Here is a 21646-nt window from a genome sequence, read left to right as displayed (position 1 = left end):
TAATTTTTAAAAAATAAAAAAATATTATTAGTATATATTTTGATATAAAAATTATTAGAAAAGCAACCATAATCACACTCCTAAATAATATTGGTCATGAATCATAATTGTAAAATAAATAATGTGGAAGTTAACTGATAAAACCTAATTGGCTTAATAGATTAATACGTAATTCAATTAAAATTAAGTATATATATATATATATATATATATATATTACCATAGTTAATTTACCCGGTTAACAACTTGTGTCTTAATTTTTAACACGGAGTTCTCTCACACCAATTATGCTTGCATAGATGTGGGCCCAAGTCATGTTTCCATATTACTTTTCACATTAAAAAAGATGTCTGGCATCGTAATCGCATTGATGCATACCTGAATTGAATTGAAATGACATGGAATATTTATAGCCACAGGATAGTAAATCGAGATGGCCATACGATCTCTAGTACGTAGCACAGCTCCGTAACAATGCAGCAACCATGAATTTCAATGCTGCAAATCAAAGGGAGAAATACGACAAATAAAGCAAGAATTAATTACCATCATTTGTCTAATTAGTTATCCAAAAAGAGCGGTAAGATCTAGAGATTAAGGAATTTGTTTTTTTTTTTTTAATTTCATATTTGAGTTCCGTAATTGCTTATATAATAAGTCACTGAAATATTTATATAATTATTAACTTGAGATTTCTAAAATTAATCCATGTACTTATAAATTAATCTGGAATACTTATATTAATAATAATAATAATAAAAATAAATTATCCAAAGAGCTATGGTGAGTTTCTGGACAGGATGGCCTTGGGAGGATGGGAGATCTCATCAAACGCTACAAAAAGATGAAAGGATGAAGATAGAAGATCAGATAGCACAAGCTATAGCCTTATAGGTATGATCTTTTCTTATAGGTATAGTGAATTGAATTTTTTTGGCTATGAATTCGGGCAAACAAATCTACCTTGGAGTACTTATGGTTCGTTTTACAGTTGAAGGAATGAGGCAAGCACGGTGGAGCCTTTGCGACAAAAGGGTTTTTGACTTTTTTTTATGTTTAGGGTTTCTATTCTCTTAAGTCAAAAAAATAAAGTTTTTACTTCTAATTATTAAAACCAACTCAGAGATTGATATCAATAATTTTTTTCTTTTAAAATTACAATGATGTTTTTGTTTTGTTTCAAAAAACAAATATATATTTTTTAAAAATTAGAGGAAATGATCTCAGGCTAACTCACAAGTATAATATCATGGTTTGATGAAGTTTAAAAGACTGTTATAAAAGAGTGTTAATTCGTCAAACTAAACAAACATTTTGGGTTACAACAAACTTGATTTGAACAATTTTCTTCTTCACCTATCGTACACTTTGAAGGACAGGTGTTTTGAAGTGAAGTCTTTTTGACGAGCAAAGAAAAGGGAAGTGAACGCTGAGGTTTTAGAATTTCAAAGGGTTTGAGTTTTATATTTTTCTAGGATTGTGCAGCAGAGGTAAAAATAAAGAGTCCATGATTATTGGACGCAACAGTTTTTTGAATTTTGCAATCCAAGGATAACTGGAATTCAATCTTGACATAGACATTTTTATTATTTTTGTTCTTAATTATGAAGAGAGAAGTTCTCTTTTTGACTAATTTGAAAACTACGAGCATATATCCTAGAAAAAAATAAAAGAACTTTGACTCATTAAAGCTAACAATTAATGACACTGAAAATTATATATTGCACTCTAACACTCCCTCTTAATTTATAATCTTTAGAAACTCCTTGAATTGTTGAAACTTTTCAACTGGAATGACTTTTGTGAGAACATCAGCAGCTTAATCATTTGTATTGATAAAGTCCAATCTTATCTTTTTCTTACTAACCATGTCTATGATAAAATAATACCTTAACTCTATGTTTTGATGTTGCATGAAAAACTGAATTCTTTATCATTGCAATTGCTGACATATTATCATATAATATAATAATAGGATTAAGGACTTTTTGTTGCAAATTAAAAAGATTTCTTCTCAACTATACTGATTGACATACTACTTTATTTGCAACAATGTATTTCGCCTGTACAGAAGACAAAGCTATATAATTCTACTTCTTTAAACACCATAAAATTATATTTGTTCCTAGGCAAAACACATAACCAGATGTACTCTTCCTATCATCACAGCTTCTATTCCAATCATTGTTTGAATATCCAATCAAAGTGTTATCTTCTTGTTTCTTGTACAAGATTCCATGATCCTTTGTTCATTGAAGCCATCGCGAGGTATTTTTTGCTGCTGTAAAATGAATAAAGTCTGCTCGGATCCTCATAAATCTAAAAATAATACATACTGAAAATAGTATATCAGATCTTGAATTTATGAGATGGATTAAATATTCAACCCGACTTCAAAAAATCTTTGAATCCACCTTAGCATCATTATCATTTTGCTGTAATTTCTCATTTGCTACCATAGGGGATGCTATTGGTTTACATTATGAAATGTTGAATTTTTTGAAAAGATACACAACATATTTTTCTTGTGAAATAAAAATTTCTTGTGGAGATTGCTTCACTTGAATGCTAATAAAATATCTCATCAATGCAAGATCTAACATTTTCTATTCTTTAATCATAGCATCCTTGAATTCTACAACCATGTCGTTGCTTGTTCCTGCATATATTAGATCATCAACATAAAGACAGACCATTAGAAAGTCTTCTCCTTTTTTCTTTACATAGAGTGATGGTTCAGAGCGATTTCTTTCAAATCCATTTTGATGAAAATAAAGATCAATTTTGTTGTTCCATGCTCTTGACGCATGTTTTAATCCATAAAGAGCTTTATAAAGTCTGTAAACTTTATCTTATTTTCCTTTTAATTCATATCTTGGAGGCTGCTCAACATAAACTTCTTCCAGCAATTCTCCATTAAAAAATGCTGACTTAACATCAAGTTAAAAAACCTGTAATTGAAGTTGTGTGACCAAGAAAAGAACTATTATGATAGTTTCTATTCTTGTAATAGGCGCAAAGGTTTCTGTAAAATCAACTCCAGGTTGCTGTGAGTAGCCTTTTATAACAATTCTAGCATTATGCTTCTGATTACTCCCATCCTCATTGTATTTGATCTTGAAAATACATTTTAAGCCTACTGCCTTCTTTTCTTTTGGGAGATCAACTAATATCTATATTTTATTCTTTTCAATACTTATCATCTTCTCATTCATAGCTTTCCTCCATTTTTCCTTTCATATTCCTTCTTTAAAATTCTGAGGTTCACTTGAAAAGAAAATAACATGACAAGAATTGTAAATGTCAGCTAATGGTCGATATCTCCTTGGAGAAGATTTTGTGTCTAATTTTTCATTAGAACTTGATGAGCTTCCTTCATTATGAGAAATTGAACCAGTTCCATTTTAAGAAGAAGAATTGGAAACATCAGGCTGCTTTGGAGCTTCAAGTAACTCCAATGTTGTTGATTCTAGATTGACTATATCTTTCCATTTCCAAGTTGCAGATTCATAAAAAATTACATCTCTAGAGAGAAGTAACTTATCCTTTCTACATTGAAGAGTTGGAAGCCTTTTGATTTATCATTATAGCTAATGAAGATAAATTTCTCCCCCTTCTCATCAAACTTGTCTTTGTTTTGAGAAGGAATAAAAGCATAAGCAATAATGCCAAAGACTTTAAGATGACTGACATTAGGTTTTCGTTTATGCCATGCTTCAAATGGAGTTTGATTTCAAACTTCCTTTGTTGGAGATCTATTAAGAATGTAAGATGTAGTATTGACAGTTTCAGCCAAAACTTATTAGGAAGTCCTTTCCCTTTTAACATGCTTCTTGTTATTTCTTCAATAGTTATATTCTTTCTTTTTGTAACTCCATTTTGTTAAGGAGTATGTTTAACGGTAAGTTGCCTATGAATACCATTCTCTTTGCAATAATCAAGAAAAGGTTTGTAAATAAACCCTTCTTTATGATCTGTCTTTAGAATCTTCCTCTGGCACCCATTTTGCTTTTCTACAAGAGCTTTGAATTACAAAAATATAGAGAATGCTTTTGATTTTTTATCAAGAAAATAAATCCATATCATTCTAGAATAATCATCAACAAAGAGTAAGAAATATCTCTTGTTACTCATAGATGGAGTTCGAGTGGGGCCATAAATATCTGCATGAACTAATTCCAGAAGTGCATTGTCTCTCTAAGCTGTCTTTGGAAATAGAAAATGATGTATTTTTCCATACACAAAATCTTTACAGATTCCAACTTGGTCTTAAATAGAAGAAAGACTCAGAACCATATTTTTACGCTTTAACAATTACGAACCATTATAATTCAGATGCCTATATTTTAAATGCCAAAGATGAGATTCATCAACATGTTCACTTCTCATAATAGCATTATGAAGTGATTTCATGTTTAAAGGAAAAATATTATTAGAACTCATTTTGACAACAACTATTTTCTTATTTGTTTTCTTATTATAAATCTCACATTGTTCTTTATTAAAAATCATCTTATAACCTTTTCTCATCATTTGTCCTAAACTTAAAAGATTTTGACCAATGCTAGAAGAGTAAAACATATCATGAATATGTTTTTCATTACCTTCATTGGAGTGGATTGCAACATCACCTTTTCCTTTGATTTCCACTTTCTTACTATCACCAAGTTCAGCATGAGAAAAATAAGATTCATCAAGAGTTTCAAAGTTTGAACAATCACTAGTGATATGATGACTACAACCATTATCAAGATACCATTCTTTTTCTACTTTGTGTTCTACATTCATGTAGGAATAGAACAACTGATCTTCATTCTTTGAAAAGTTTGTTATATTGATCTCTCCACTACCATTTGCCTATTCCTTGCGCCAATAATTTTTGTCAGAATAAGAGGAATTTTTGCATCTGGTACATTTAAAGAAACAATCTCGAGTTTCATTACCAGTTCTTTTACAAATAGTACAATAGTACAATAAGAATTGGTGCTCCCTCTTTGCTGAAAATTTGTTCTTCCTCTTCCTTAACTTTTACATCTGCTTCTGCTGCAATTATGACTTTCACTTGCTCTTCCATGTGTTTCTTTTCTGAAAAATGATCTTCCTTCTCTCTGATCTTTATGAAATCTAGTTGTTTTCTTATAAAAAAATTTGCTTTGATTTGAAATGCGTGCTCCAATGATTGCTTGCTATACTGGTTTACTCTTTGTTCATGTGCTTCAAGGGATCCCATCAATTATTTGAAATGCCTACTCTAATGATTGCTTGCTATACTGGTTTATTCTTTGTTCATGTGCTTCAAGGAATCCCATCAATTCATGAATCGTAAGCCTTGACAAATCTTTTTTTCCCCTTCAATAACAGTAATTATATACTAAAAGTTTTATGGTAAACTTTTGAGAATCTTCTCTGTAACTCTTTTATCAGAAACATTGTCACCCTAACTTTTTAACTGATTGATGATTTCAATGGTTCTTGAAAAGAAATCTTTAACAAACTCACTATCCGTCATTGTAAGATTTTCAAATTCTCTCAATAGATTCTGCAGTTGTATGGAGATAGCTTGCTAATAACCCTGAAATTCATTTTTCAAAATCTCCCATTCTTCTCTTGCCTTCTTAATGGAGAAAATTCTGGGATAAATTGATTTGCTTACTCCCTGCTGAATTATTCTTAAGGTTGTTGCATTTCTTTGCACATTCTGCTTATATTCTTTTGCATTTTGTTTAGTCCTGGATGCAACAGATCCTGTTCGGGTTGGTTCTTCATATCCCTCATCAAATAATGTCCATAAATCTTGTGAAATAAAGATAGTCTCCGTATAAGAACTCTAGTATGATCTCCATCTAAGATAGGAATCCAAGTTGCTTTATAGAAGAAAATAGAGATACTTGATGAAGAAGCCATTTAAAGAAATTAGCTCTGGTTGTTAAAAATGCGTTTTAACTCGTAAAATTATACGATTTTACGAGTTAAAACCAGCAAAACGTGTAGAAACGGAAGCAAAACTCGAAAACCATTAAAATCGCATAAAACCGGGTCAAACTCGTAAAAAATCGGGTCAACTCGCAAAAAACGTTAAAACCGTTACGTTTTCACGAGTTAAATGAAATGTCATGCATGGGCTCACAGTCACGGGTAACTAAATGGAAATTAGCATTTAGCAATGAAACAAATTTCAACTCAGGTGACTTCGTCGGTTCCCACCCAAGTCCCCGACCAGGCGACCACCCTCCTGACATCAGGTGACTTCGTCGGTTCGTCCCTGTCTCAAGGTCACCCCACGGTCCCCAGACTCCCATCCTCATACCCATACGCCTGATCAATCTCATTTCCTCCGCCCGTTGACAGAGTCGTCGGCGGGTAATACTCTCCCGATAACGAACTCTCTCCGAAACTACTCCCGCTCGATTGCCTTTGTAACCCGATCGCTGCAGAGGATGGATACAAACCAATTCGATTACTGTTTCCTTGCTGTTGATTTGCTATTGATCTATGATCCGACTCCCAATCCCCGAAGCTTCTCTCTTGCTTTATTGTTAGTTTGTTGTTTTTTGAGTCACCTGAGAGAGACGACTCGTAGTATGCTGCCGCTGCTTGTTGTTGCTCTTCTGCCTACTGGCTAAGGAGAGTGTAGTTGGATCTTCGATAAACCTGACTCCTTGTCTCACAGACTCATACTCTCCTTGACTCCAGAGTCTAGAGTCCTAGAGGACCCAGACTTCGCCAATCGTCCCCTCTCTGTTCTTGGCGAGACGAAGGTAAGCATTGATTCTCAATCCCATCCCAAGCTTTGTTATTTTCTGTCTAATGGTGGGTATGCTGTGAAATTGTGAATCCATGTTTATGTTCTGGCCCTTCTGGGTATTCTACAATTAAGTGGTTTGCTTCTGTCCGGGGAATTTTTTTCGGTTTGATCTTGCTTGCGGTGTTGCAGATTATGTAATTCTGCAATCTGTGAATCTGTGAGTGAAGTGTGTAATTTTTTCGGTTTTATAGATGGTCCCGGTTAGTTAACTAAGTTGTTTTGAATTTGATGATAAAATTAAGTTTGATTGTTGTTGTTTTGAACTCTTGCGTAGCTATATTTTGCAAAGGTATTTTACCCACGTATGCTTTGAGAATTGAGAGTGACTGGCTTTCTGCTACGCGTGAAGCTGTAGCCTGTAGCTCTTGATCATTTCATACACCCATTTTTTGTATGGTTTTCCTTCTCTACAAAACTATTATTGTCTGTGTGTGCGTATACGTATATATATATACTCCAAGGAAGAAGATGCTTGAAAGCCTACGCTAACAAATATCAAAGGTCTAGGTTCGTGGTGATTGTTAAGTACTTAACTTGAGTATGGTCAATATTCCAAAGGCCAAACCTTGTGGACGAGTAAATTTGGTAATGCTTGCTTCGTTTTGGTGCATACGATGAAACTAAGCTAAACACAGAGCTCATGAGGCCTAACAAAACCAAAGCCACACCTCGAGCTGCCTATACACAGATCTCTATTGATTAATGCCCCTTAGGCTAAGATTTTCGCTGCAGGGAACAGAATCATCTCATCAATTCCAGGCCTTAACTGCATGCTAAATATTATGTTCTTTGTGTTGGCTTATACAAATGATTCTTGAATTGTAGGATACATGGCTTCTAAAAAAACTACAAGTGGCAACATGTTTATTTTGCGATTTTATGATTTTTAGTTAAAATATTTTACTTGCGATTTTACGATTTTTAATTAAAAATTTTTACTTCCGATTTTATGATTTTACGATTCGAGTTTACGAGTCGAGTTTATATTGTATGTTCCGTGTCGTGTCAAAAAAGCGTTTTTGACAACCTTGGTTCTGATACCAAATATGTTGGAAACAGATTGCGGAAACATGGTTGAAGAAGATTTTTGTGTGAAATATTTGGTAGAGCTACAACTCAATACCATAAATGTTTTTATTATTTTTGTTATGAACATCCAATACTGGATAGAGAAGGTCTCTATATAACAGAGACTAATTTAATAAAAACTAGGAGGACATAAACTTCCTAGGTCCAGAGAAAATAAAAGAAACTTTGACTCATTAAAGCAAATAATTAAAGACGCTTCAAATTATAAATTACACTTTAACAGTGTTATCTATTAAACTAATAAGCTCGAAGTAGCTAGCTGCACTGGCTCAATGAGCAATGAAGTAATGTAATTTCTCACTTTTCCATTGGCATTTGTGTACCCATCTCCATCTTTGTACATGACATCCATCACCCGGGCAAGGTTGAGAACTCGAGTGAGGAGGGGTATCGGGACATGGTCTTTAGGGATGATTAACAACTCTTCGTTGATGTCTTTCCATGCTTCCACAACTTGCCTGCGTAGCTCATCAGATGCTTGTTCCTCTGCAACTTCATGCTGGTTCATGTAGCACTCTATTGCTGAGGCAACATGACCTCTCTCTTGTTCAAACTGCAAGGAGTTGGATTCAATAGAAATTAATTAGTCGGAGATCGATCCAATATATTAGAAAGAAATCACAAAACACATACCTTGTGGGATACAATGTCATCCATGAGCCTGGCTATGACGGACGCAGCTTTAACAATCTTAGGGTCCTTGCTTAGCCATTCAAAGGCATCTTTTGTTACAATATCGCCCATTCCAACAAAAGATATGCATGTGAGCAAGGGATAGCCAGAGGAAATCAATGAGATGCGCATGTACTCATCCATTGTTGGCATGTAATTTTCATGGAGCCATCTTGCTTCAACAAAATAGGCTTGAACTTGTTTCTTCATCTGAAACATACAAGAAGAATACTACTATGATAAAATAGACTATAAAAAGTTTTATTATGTATATATATATTTTTCAATGCCTTTAAGACAATTTCCATTGATTGAAATGTCAAACATGAGGTGGAAAGGAAGAAGAAGAGGAACTTTGCTATTGATTAATTATGCAAACAATTTCTGATTGCTTCTAAAATTCAAAGTTTTTTTCCAGTGAATTAATTTATAATAAGTTTTTTCCAATAAGTTTTAAACTAGTTAAGATTTGACTTCACAGTATACGTACTGCTTCCTTTGCATAGTCAACCCTGTATGATCTTCCTTGCTCGGCCAACCCCGTCTCAATTTCTTTGTAAACATCTAAGAGTTGGTTGTAAAAATACTTCATATTATTCTGGGAGATGATCGATGTTGCTGATATCCCACCTGAAAGATATCAGTAATTATAATTAATTAATGGATTTCATATCCTATTGTGAATTATACCATCAAAGAATTTTATGTATACTAGTATGATTTCATGTATATTAATTAATTAATTGATAACTTCATGTATTCTAGCTAGTTTTGTGAACCAAACCTCTCAATTGCATCTGTGAAGAGTACAAGTTTCTTCCATTGTACCATATACATCATATACATCATCCATCACTGATGTCATGGCAATTACTTTAGTCATAATTATTTCTAGCGAAAGAGTATTGAGGCTCAAAGCACACTCCCAATATCCAGAAGTAGCATTCTACTAGTCTGTCTCTTGCAAATGGTAGCTTCTTTGAAAGGTCCACCTTTTTCCACCACCTAAATGACAAAAAACAAATAAAAATTAAAAATTAAAATACTTGTAGTTAATTAAATTCAATGTAATAAATTTATAATTATTATATAATAACTAATTAGAGACCTAACATTCAAAAAACTTACATTGTGATATCTGCAAGTTCCTTTTTGGTGCATATTTTGGAGGAAGTTGAAATTTAGCTTTGCAAATTTGAGTAGAACTTCACTATGTGAAGCTTCTTGCTCATAGCTAGAGATGTAACGCTTTGCTCCTAGCCATGGTAGGTCCTTGTGGATGGGTTGATCTAAGGCATGTCTTAGCTTTACCAAAAGTGGAGGGCACAACATGTCTGCTGTCGTTATTGAGTTGAGATGAGTCGTAGCAAAGGTATGTGCTTCCTCTAGAATATCTTCTCCGTAAACCCTGAGGTGTGTAGCTTCATACAAGCTTAGCATTCCTTGAATATCATTAGCTAGGCAAACCTTAAAGTTCCCTTCAGTATCCTTGAACTTCTTGAAGACATCTATGTGTTGTGTGTGTGTATATATATATATATATGCACCATATGATCACTTTCATCATTTCGTTCCTCATTTGTGAAAAAAATATGGAAAATTTTGATTCTCAAGAGATTAAATGGACAAAAAGGAGAAAAATTAGAAGTTATCTAGGGAGAAGCGATATGTACCACATGAAACGTAGTGCCCTTGCTGTCTAAGTAATCGAAATCGAAGAGCAACCATTTGAAGGTCATGATCATGGACATAGTCGTCACCACAACCTTGATGGTACAAGTCACACAGCATTTGATCAATATCACTTTCAAAGAGGTAAGACACTCCCAAACGTTGGATTACATCGATAAAGTTCAGTTTGCTGCGAAAGCTTGCTGGTAGTAGCATATAGCATTTTCCTTCACCTCCTCCTTCAGCCTATAAAATTCTTGCTCAAAATGATCATCAAACTGCGAAGAAAATTAAATTGCACAGGTATCATAATACTAATTTGTAAGGGAGTTGATATGCATACTGACAGAGATAAACCCTGCAATCTATAGATAGAAGACAAGCAATTAGAAAATTAGCCTTAGTATTCGTTGTTCGATGGACAAATTTAGGAGTTGTATTACCAGGTTGGAGAATAAATTGGCTACCATATTTAATAGAGAATTATATACGCACGTAAATTACATTTACCATGGAGTTGAAAGTGTGGCAAACAAAATAATCACCCCAGATGCTCGGATGGAAATTTGCAGAGCGTCGAGTGACATCTGGTATGGTATCTCGAATTGAGTTTGGAGCAGCAGAAACATGAGAAGACATCTCTATGGTGATAGCTAGGGCTTAGTAAGATACAGTATCAAGACAAAAGTATATTAACTCAATTGGCTTAAAGCTTCGTGCTTTCAAGGGGAGGCTGTGAGTACAGGCGTTGCCACCTTGTGGTATTTATAGAGAAATTCAAGCGGACAATTGAAGCGAAATTAGATGATCAAAAGTGCTGCTCGATGCTGGAATTATTAATTACCACATGCCAATGCCAACTGCCTTATGTGATTTAATCTTAGAAAATAATTTAGGGTTAATTAAGAGATATGCTTACTCCTTGACTTCCTCCGGAATTTAAATCTCAAAAAAGTTTTTGTCCAACGCCAAAATAAAAAAGAGTGTAGACATTGCTACTCGCTACAATATCAAAGAAAAAATTAACATTATGTAACAAAAACGTAATATATGTGTTTACTAAAATAAATCTGAAAATCATTTACGGAAAAAAAAAAAAAAAACCTTTTTAAGAGAGAATAAAGCCAATTAGTACCAATAAAAAAAATTTAAAAGATTTAGAATAAGAATGAGCCATTAAATACTCTTGAAAAGTAACCAATCGAACAACGTTTCAGGTATAAAAAATTGGAGATGATGAACAGTGGTCAAACCACAAGTTGTTAGCATCCTTTTTTTTTTTTTTTGTTAGTCAAAACAGCGTTATTTTGTACCAAAACAAATCATCTTAGTCAAAACACGCTATTTTATTTAAATAAAATGGCGCAATTTTGACATCCTTGGGGTTTTAATTAGGGATTTGACTAAAATTCAATTTAATCCTTTGTCTTTTTATTTCTTTTAATTACATCTCTAATTAACTTCAAACTTTTAATTTCATGCGATTTTACCCTTGCCAAACTCAAAATCAACTTTGAAATTCAACGCCTTTTCATTTTAGTCTTTGGTTTTGGATTTATACAAATTAATCCTTAATTGAAGTTAATTACGGGCATGGTGTTCTTTTAGTCTTTACCAACTGATGGAGTATTTGAATGTTCTTCTGTTGGCACGGGCACTGATAACTGTGCTATTCTTACAAGTTCCCTATGTGATTGCTGTTTGTTACCTGCCTACCAGTTGCCCTTGGTAATTCTCATCAACTTCAGCAGAGAAAATGCGTCGATGATAAATATCTGTTTGTGAGAAAATGCCTTAGTTTAGTTTTGCACCACAGATTTTCCAGTATCCCAAAATCCAAAGGGATATCAATCAATCATTGAAGTTTGCTAGCTTTATCATGTTCCTAGGCCAACAGATTCGTGATGACTAGATATGCAAGGAGGATGCTTTTTTCCATGTTGAATTCGGGAAGGGAAACAAGATCATTAATGTGTTTTTTAGCAGACAAGACAAAATATTCGTTGCAAAAATCAACTAATAATCAGTAATCCTTCCAACTCACAACTTCTCAGGGTGATTCAAATCAGAATTACGAGGGAGTATAAAATCAGTAATGTCAAATAATTTTGATGGACATCCACAAAAATCAAGAATCCCTCGTAAGTTCTACTATGTAAATCACCTTTTTAGGAGATCCATCATCTAACGCCCTATCTTGAGCAGTAGAGTTAGAAAACGCATGGGTTTGATGCTAAGGCAGTAGAGGGTCGTCTTAATAAGATATTGTCAACAAAAAAATACTAGGAAAAGGCTGATTTTTGTTTTACTGAATTTGGCCTTTTATTTCTCTTTTCTTAGGACATGAAATCCATATTTATTTATAGGGTGTGAAAAAGGGATATCAAGTCTTCACTAATGCCAAATCTTGGCCTTTGGTTTGACCTAGAAGGATTCAAACTATTGGTTCTAAGTAGGCATTATATGTTGTAAGTTTTGATGTAGGAAAAGAGCTGGTCACTTTGAGGCGGTGTCAATTAACCATAACTAACCACACTAGAGTGTAGTTAGAAGTCAGGTGATCATTTTGGCGTATGTTTTTGTCCAATTTGGTGGAGAAATGAAGCATAAAATACCTTACAAAGAGTGTCACACGAGCAGCCTCTCTAGAGAAGATGAATAGTCAACACCATAATGGCGTTGTTTGGCCAATTTCATTTTAGTCCTTTGATTTGTGATTTATTATTAATTACACCCTTGATTGACTTCAAACTTTTAATTTTGTACAATTATACCCTTGATGAACTTCAATTTAAGCCTTAGATTTCAGTGTCTTTTTCTATTTTGGTACTTGATCTCGAATTTCTTCAATTTAGCCCCTAATTGACCATTAAACTTTCAAATCTCTTTAATTTCACCCCTAAAGTCGGCCAATTGGGTACCTAGAGTTCATTGCCTTTTGCAAAGTGATCATTAGCTGCGAATTTCTTCAATTTAGCCCTAAATTAACCCAAAAACATAAATTTTCTCGCACTTTCACCCCCGATTTCAATCAATTGACCTAATAAAAATTAAATTTGGTCTCCTAGAAATCCAGTCTGCTCAATTAATTCCAAATTGGGATTCTAAACTTAATTTTTCACCAATTAAGGCCCTAATAAAATTAATTTGACCAATTTAAAGTATAATTAAGCCCTTGCATCTAATTAAATCCTTTAATTGGACCCAAATTAATTCTTAAACATAATTAAACTTTAAATTAGCCCATGATTAAATCAAATTGGCTTATTAAAAATCTAATTATGTCTTTAGACTTAATTTTTGTGCAGATTCGTCTAATAATAATTTAATTTGACCTTAAATTTGCTTTGTCTCTCTTGTTTTGGATAAAACGAGGTACAATTAGGCTCCAAAATTGGTGCTTGAATTTTTTCTTGCTTTTTCCAAAACACTAGCCTTCTTGCTATTATTTTTATTATGTTTTTCGATTGATTTTGATAGAAAGAAAAAAAGTGAATTTGGAAAATAACCTAAAAGTGGGTTATGACACTTTATGGGACCAATTTTATTTTCTCAATGTTTCACTATATAAACCAAATGAAAGGTTTGTAATCTTCCAATGTGGGATCTAACATTTTTTGGATTTGAATTTTAGCCAACTAATTTTGTTACAAGAGACATACATTTTAGAACATGTACATAAAGTAAGGAATTTATTTGTGCTTTTTACTTTTTTTTTTTATGAAGGATCTTGCTCAACACAAAGAAGTGTTGATGGGTAAATTTGGTTTAATCAGTTAATCCAAATATAAAAAAGTATTTTAGATTTATGAACATTGTTTAATATATAGACACACACACATACGCAGGCGATCTATTTTCCCATTCATGTTATTATAAATGCATTTAAAGATAAAAATAACACAAGGATCTATATTCAAAATAATTTAGATTTGATTCATCCTAGTAATTAGTGATTATCATGATAATAAAATATTTGGTCGGATCTTCATCAAGAACATTGAATTTGATTTAAAAAAAAAAACATTTTGATGGCCTGCTATGATTCAACAATTGTGTTTCAGGATGTTTATATGTGAAAAATAAATACACAACTTTTTGAAACAAAAGAAGAAGAGTATTTATATAGCTATCACTAATTTTTAGTGGTTAATTTACCCATTTTCTATCAAGAAAATTAGTCATAACTGTAATCAAGTTAGAACTCAAACAAACAATTGTATAAGCCTTTTTAAAATGTGGAAATTGACATTGATCCTGCTGGAAAATTATGCACAAGGAGTTCTGTCTTGAGAAGGAATCTAAGAGCATTAGAAGGATTGTTTTGTACAACCTTAATTTAACCTCCTTATCTTTAGCCTTTATCCTATTATGAAAACAACCTAATAAGATACAAAAACAGGGGAAGACCAACTGGACGATGTGGTTCCTTTTTGCTGTTGGAACGATGCGGTTCTTGTTTGCTGCTGGAATTTAGAGAGAAATTATCTTGAATGCTGGAATTTTCAGATTCCATGAACAATTAATTTCTAGTTTTAGTTCAAGAGGAATAGATACTATTTTTTTATTATTAAATAGTGAGAAGTAATATTATCATTGTAATTCTTTCATATTCAAGTATTTATTTATTTTTAGTTTAAAATTATGCTATTAAATTTTTATTCATGTTTATTGAATTGTTTTGAGATAGTATATATTATCTTATTTGATTTTTGTTCATGCTCATATTATCCTTAAGTATGAGTTAATTTGATTGCTGCAATTATCATTTTAATTTATTAATAAGGAATAAGCTAAGTTAAATTGTTTAAATTTTTAAACCATTGTTTTAGAATAGATTTTTATTTCTAAGGTTACTATCAAGTAAATTAAAATTACTTTTTAATATTAAATTCATTTAATAATAAAAGATTGACTATAATTTAATATTTAAAAGGCAATTTTAAACTGATCACACCAATTATGCTTACATAGATGTGGACCCGTGCTAAGTCAAGTATACATCGGAGCTGATAATTTTTGCCATCTCTATTTTGACAAAGAAATATTAAAAGATAGCTAGGTACCACATAAATCTTTTTCTTGCAAACTCAATCACACACTAGCAAACTGGAACGAATGGTGGATATATTTATACGTTGTTAAGCATAGCTGAAATGAAAAGGAATATTTATAGCCAAAAGATAGTCTGGATGAATTTCAGTGCTGCAAATTAAGGGAGAAATACGACAAATAAAGCAATAATGAATTACGAATGAAAAAAAGGTGGGGGTAAGTGGGAAGGACCATCACCTAGAGATATTTCTAAGTATTTGCTGGAGTAAATTGATGAAGTCGGCTATATGTACTTTCTAAAACTCCAATTTTTTCTTTTAAAATAAGTGTCCCGATTGTTAAACTTATTGAGATCAAACACAAAAGGGAGGCTATAATTCTGAATAATCTGTATATTATGAATGCTTAGTCTTAACCTAAATACAAATAAAGTATATATAGGTTAAACTGAAAGTACTATTCTACCCTTAATAAATAATACTACATAAATATTGTTTAACATCTCCCCTCAAACTCACGATGCGGCAGCTGTAAGCATCGAGAGTTTGCCAACCAGAAAACGAAAACGAGAGATGGAATGTGCCTTGGTGAAGAAATCTGCAATCTGCAAGGAAGAAGAAACAAAAGGCAAAGTAATGGTGCCATGCTTGAGATGATGACGAGTAAGATGACAATCGATCTCAATGTGCTTAGTTCGCTCATGAAAAACCGAGTTGTGAGCAATCTGAATAGAACTCTGGTTGTCACAATACATAGAAGTAGGATGAGAAAAGGAAACTCCCATATCAGCAAGTAACCAATGTAACCAAACAATCTCTTTGGTGGTAGATGCCATGGCACGATATTCTGCTTCGGTGGATGATTGAGAAACAATAGATTGTTTCTTGCTCTTCCAAGAAATAAGAGAATCACCTAAAAAGATACAAAACCCGGTAACAGACTTGCGATCTGTGGGATCACTACCATGATCAGCATCAGAGTATGCACGCAACTCCAAGGAAGAGGTGGATGAGAGTAAAAGACTCTGAAAAACTGTACCCTGAAGATATCACAAAATACAAAGAACAGCTGCCCAGTGAACAGTAGTAGGAGAAGCAACAAACTGACTAACAACATGAACAACATATGCAATATCTGGACGAGTAATGGTGAGATATACCAAACTCCCAACAATAGTGCGGTATAAAGTAGGATCTATCAAAGGTAAACCATCAGAAGAAGAGTAACCTGCATTAACCTCAATAGGAGTATCAACAGTCTTGTTATCTGTAAGTCTAGCCCGCTCAAGAATATCTGCAACATATTTCGACTGAGAAAGAAGGTAACCTCTAGGTGAATATGCTACCTCAATACCCAGGAAATATCGAAGATGACCCAAATCCTTCATTTCAAATCGTTTAGCCAACTCTATCTTCAAAACTGAAATACCATCAATATCATCACCAGTAATAATCATGTCATCAACATATAAAGACAGAATGATACGACCTGCATCAGTGCACTTGATAAAAAGAGCAGAATCATGATTGCTAGAAACAAAGCCAAGAGACGAGATCACAATAGAGAATTTCTCAAACCAAGCACAAGGTGCTTGTTTGAGACCATATAATGCTTTCTTAAGCTTACAAACATATCCAGAGTCATGTGAAATACCAGGAGGGGGTGCCATATAAACTTCTTCTTGAAGATCTCCATTCAAGAAGGCATTTTTAACATCAAGCTGAGAAATATGCCATTGACGAATCGAAGCTACAGCAATAAGAGTACGAATAGTAGTCATTTTTGCAACTGGGGCAAATGTCTCCTCATAGTCCATACCATACTATTGAGAGTATCCTTTTGCAACCAGCCTAGCTTTGTATCGCTCAATCCATCAGAATTAGTCTTGATCTTATACACCCAACGACAACCAACAACACTCTTACCAGGAGGTAGAGGAACCAGATCCCAAGTATCTGTCTTATGCAAAGCAGAAAGTTCCTCATCCATAGCTTGCTGCCAAAGCGGATCAAGAATTGCCTCTTTATAGGAAGAGGGCTCAAAGAGACAATGAATAGAAGCTAAAAAGAAAGTAAATGATGAAGAATAACAAGAATAAGCAAAATCTGGTAGTTTTGTAGACTTACGAATATGGATGGACTGACGTGGAGGTGGAATCCACAATCTCAGATGGAGCTTGAGGGGCTGTAGATGAGAATGGAGCTTCAGGTGTGCCAGAGAGTAAAAGTACCAGTACCTGCAGAGTTATGAGTACAAATTGATCGAACATGGGGGAGAGATATCAGAATCCTCAGAAAACGGATCTATACTAATAACATCAGATTTGGTCAGGTTATGAGTAGTGGATGGAATAGAAAAGAAAGGTATATGCTCAAGGAAGACAACATGACGAGACATAAAGTTTCTGAGTTATTGGATCAAAACAACGATAACCCTTTTTTACCTTCACCATAGCCTAGAAAAAACACAAATAGCGGATCGAGAGGATAACTACTTCGTTCTACATGAGGACGAAGAACGAAACAAGTACAACCAAAGACTCTAAATGAGGAAATAATCAGGAACATACCCATATAACTTTTCAAAAGGAGATAGACCCGAACTATGAGAAGATGGAATTGTATTAATTAAACTTACAGCAGTAAGAACAACTTCTCCCCAAAACTCACTAGGAACAAAAGGCAGACAACAAGAGAGAACGAGCAGTTTCAACAATGTGCCTATGTTTTCTTTCAGCAACACCATTTTGCTCAGGAGTATCTGTACAAGAAGTTTGGTGGATGGTTCCATCTAAGGCAAGCAATTGGCAAAATTTATTAGAGGTGTATTCCCCACCCAAATCACACCTAAAACATTTAATCACAGCAGAATGTTGAGTTTTGATAAGAGCTCGAAAAGCTGCATATATCTCAAAAAATTCAGAACGATGTTTCATTAAATAAACCCAACAATAACGAGTATGATCATCAATAAAGGAGATATAATATCGAGACCCTCCTTTTGTGGCAACAGGAGAAGGTCCTCATACATAAGAATGAATCAAATCAAATGGTGAAGAAGAAACAGAAATACTTCGATTAAAAGGTAAAGCGGAAAATTTTGCCAATTTACATCCACTACAATCCGAAATGTCACAAGTTTTCAAATTTCCTAAAGCTCCTGTGGATGCCAAAAATCTCAAACGAGAAGATGAAACATGACCTAGACGGGAATGCCATAAATAAAAACTAGAAGATGAAAGACTCAAACGAAAGGAAGACAAATCAACTGTAGTAGCAGCAGCGGCAGCAACTGACACTTTTAACTCATCCAAAATATATAGTCCATTCTCTCTACGGCCTATCCCAATCAGCTTCTGAGATTGCAGATCCTGTATACAACAAAATGAACCAGAAAACATGACTAAATAATCACCAGAATCACATATTTTGACCAACAGACGCAAGATTCAATTTTGAGTTTTGGAATAAGATAAACATTAGGGAGAGACAAGTGAGGTGTGACAACAAGAACCAACACCTGCTAAGGGCATAGGAGTGCCATCAGCAGTCATAACAGGAATGGAGGACAAAGGGGAAACAGAGGTAAAAGATGAGGAATCTGGAGACATATATGATGAGAAGCACCAGAATCCAAGACCCATTCAGAGTGTGACATACCTGAGGAACTATGATGCAACTGACCTATGGAAGAAGAAGCGGATATTGCTTGTGGCTGCAAGGAGAGAAACTTTTGAAATTGCTCAGCCAAAATATTAGGATCGGTAATAGAACTTGAGGAAGCTACTGCTGCAGTATTGTGGTGTGGTGGTTTATAACCCTGAGGTGGTCTATGAGCATTAGATTGTGACTGATTGCCAGACTTCCAAGCTTGATTCTGCTGTCTCAACTTAGGACACTGAGCCTTCCAATGACCTTTCTGCTTACAGAAACTGCACTCATCGAAGCCAACCCTTGTGTAAGGCTTATTCTGATGATTAGAGAATGACTTAGAAGGCACTGCTAATACTGAAGGATTCGAAGCAGAAAAAATTCCCTTTTCAGAATAAGACTGAAGACGTATTTCTTCAGCCAATAACTCACTAACAACAGAGTCAACAGAAGGCAATGGAGAACGATGCATAATTGAACCCCTAAGTCCTTCGAAATCACTGCGAAGTACTGTTAAAAACTGTACCAATCGTTGCTGCTCTCTACGCTCAATATAGGCACCACATGCCTTTAATTCTGCCGATTCTGTAAGAGCCAATTGATCCCAAAGATCTGTCATAGCAGAATAAAACTCTTGGATACTCATATTCTTCTGATGAAGAGCTCGTATGTCATTCTCTAATTGATACTGTTTTGCAAAATTTGATTGTGTGAATAACCTTTGCAAATGATCCCAAACCTCTTTTGCTGTCTCATACTTCGCCAACTGCATACCTATCGAATGCTCAACAGAATTGTTGATCCAAGTAATGATCTTTGCATTATTTGCTTCCCATGTATCTATCAAAACAGCATCTCCCTCCTCAACATTCTTAGGTATCATATAAGTCCCACTAACATACCCCCACATCTTCTTACCCTTAAGAAAATTTCTCATCACATAACTCCAATACGAATAATTCTTCCCATCCAACCTCACACTCACAGACTGAAGTGAATCATCTCTTTCAGTAGCCATAATCAGCAATCACAAATAACCAGAATGCAAAAGCAGCGGAAACAAAATACTAAATTGCAGAAACTAAAAAAATCTCTTCTCGAAATTATACGATTACTCCAAAACACAAAACAAATTCGCAAAAACTGAACGCAAATACCAAATTGCAGATGCTGAAGGGAAGACGAAATACCAAAATAATTGCAGAAACTGTCGAAATACCTAATTTTGCAGAAGCGGAAGACAAAATATCACTCCAAAAAAAAAATAGTTGGATCCGCGAAGCTGTATTTGGGATTAAGCCTCGTTTCATAAAACCAGCTCTGATACCATGTTAAACTTATTGAGATCAAAACACAAAAGGGAGGCTAGAATTCTGAATAATCTGTATATTATGAATGCTTAGTCTTAACCTAAATACAAATAAAGTATATATAGGTTAAACTGAAAGTACTATTCTACCCTTAATAAATAATACTACATAAATATTATTTAACACCGATAAGCATGTTTTTTCATATTTTATATTTCTTAGTTAGAGAAGAGTGTTATAGATTTTTGAGAACTTATAATTCAACATGATGTATACATGTATGTTATTTACAACAAATAGATATATATTTATGGATGTAAAGATATGTACATGCGTATTAGGTGTGAATGATGAAAATATTTTTTGGATTTGAATTTTACCCAACTAACTTTGTTACAAGAGACATACATTTTGAAAACATGTATAAAAAGTAAGAATTCTAATTGTGTTTTTTATTTTTTTTGATTAAGGATCTTGCTCAACACAAAGATGTGTTTGATGGGTAAATTTAGTTTAATCAATTAATCTAAATATTTAAAATATTATAGATTGATGTTCATTATTATACACACACACAATCTTTTTTCCCATTCATTTTATTATAAATGCATTTAAAAATAAAAATAACACAAGGATCTGTATTCAAAATAATTTAGATTTGATTCATTCTACTAATTAGTGATTATCATGATACTAAAATATTTGGTTGGATCTTCATCAAGAACATTGAATTTGATATTTTGTTTTTAAATTTTGGTGGCCTGCTATGATTTTCAACACTTGTGTGTCTAGATATTCATATGTGAAAAATAAATACACAACTTTTTGAAGAAAAAAAGAGTATTTATATAGCTATCACTAGTTTTCAGTGGTTAATTTACCCATTTTTTTTAGTCATAACTGTAATCAATTTAGAACTCAAACAAACAATTGTATTTGCCTTTTTAAAATGCGGAATTGACATTGATCCGCTGGAAAATTATGCACGAGGAGTTTCTAAGGGGATTAGAAAGGATTGTTTCTACAACTTTTATCTTTAGCCTTTATCTAATTATGAAAACAACCTACTAAGATACAAAAACAGGGGAAGACCAACTGGACGATGGGGTTCTTTTTTGCTGCTGGAATTTGAAGAGAGATTATCTTGAATGCTGGAATTTTCAGAGGACATGAGCAAGTAGTTTCTAATCTCGGTTTAAGGGGAATAAATACCATCTTTATTATTAAGTTGTGAGAGAAATAACGTTGTCATTGTAATTTTTTTATATTTAAATAATTATTTATCTTTATTTTAAAATTATGCTATTGATTTATGTTCATACTTGGTATATATGTGCTTTATAGTTTCTTGTAATTTGTAATTATTGTTAAGAATTAAAATAAAAAGTAAATGA

The 21646-nt window shown here is 33.5% G+C and overlaps 1 pseudogene; it reads right to left on the bottom strand.

The window, feature by feature from the left end:
* Window positions 1–8037: 8037 nt before the first annotated feature.
* Window positions 8038–10876, bottom strand: LOC118040705 ((-)-germacrene D synthase-like; annotated as a pseudogene).
* Between the last annotated feature and the right edge of the window lie 10770 nt (window positions 10877–21646).

Source organism: Populus alba, chromosome 11 (genome assembly GCF_005239225.2).
Source record: "Populus alba chromosome 11, ASM523922v2, whole genome shotgun sequence".
NCBI lineage: Eukaryota > Viridiplantae > Streptophyta > Magnoliopsida > Malpighiales > Salicaceae > Populus > Populus alba.
Note: the sequence above shows the minus strand (reverse complement) of the source record. Positions and strands in the feature narration are given on the sequence as shown.